The sequence below is a fragment of the Acanthisitta chloris genome, unplaced genomic scaffold, assembly GCF_000695815.1.
Source record: "Acanthisitta chloris isolate BGI_N310 unplaced genomic scaffold, ASM69581v1 scaffold25227, whole genome shotgun sequence".
Lineage (NCBI taxonomy): Eukaryota > Metazoa > Chordata > Aves > Passeriformes > Acanthisittidae > Acanthisitta > Acanthisitta chloris.
The window spans coordinates 26,990-27,250 of NW_008681344.1; positions in this window are offsets into that span (position 1 = coordinate 26,990).

Sequence of the window (261 nt, forward strand, 5' to 3'; positions counted from 1 at the left end):
TTTTTCTCACATCCAACCTAGACTTTCCTTCCTTCAGTTTGAATCCATTACCCTTTGTCCTATCATTGCAGTTCCTAACAGAGTCCCTCTCCTTGTATGCCCTTCAGATATTGAAAAGTTGCTCCACGCAGTCTTCTCTTCTCCAGGCTGAACAGCCCCAACTTCCTCAGCCTGTCTGCACAGGGGAGATGCTCCAGTCCTCTTACCAACTTAGTGGCCCTTCTCTGAACTTGATCCAAGAGTTCCATGTCCTTCTTATGC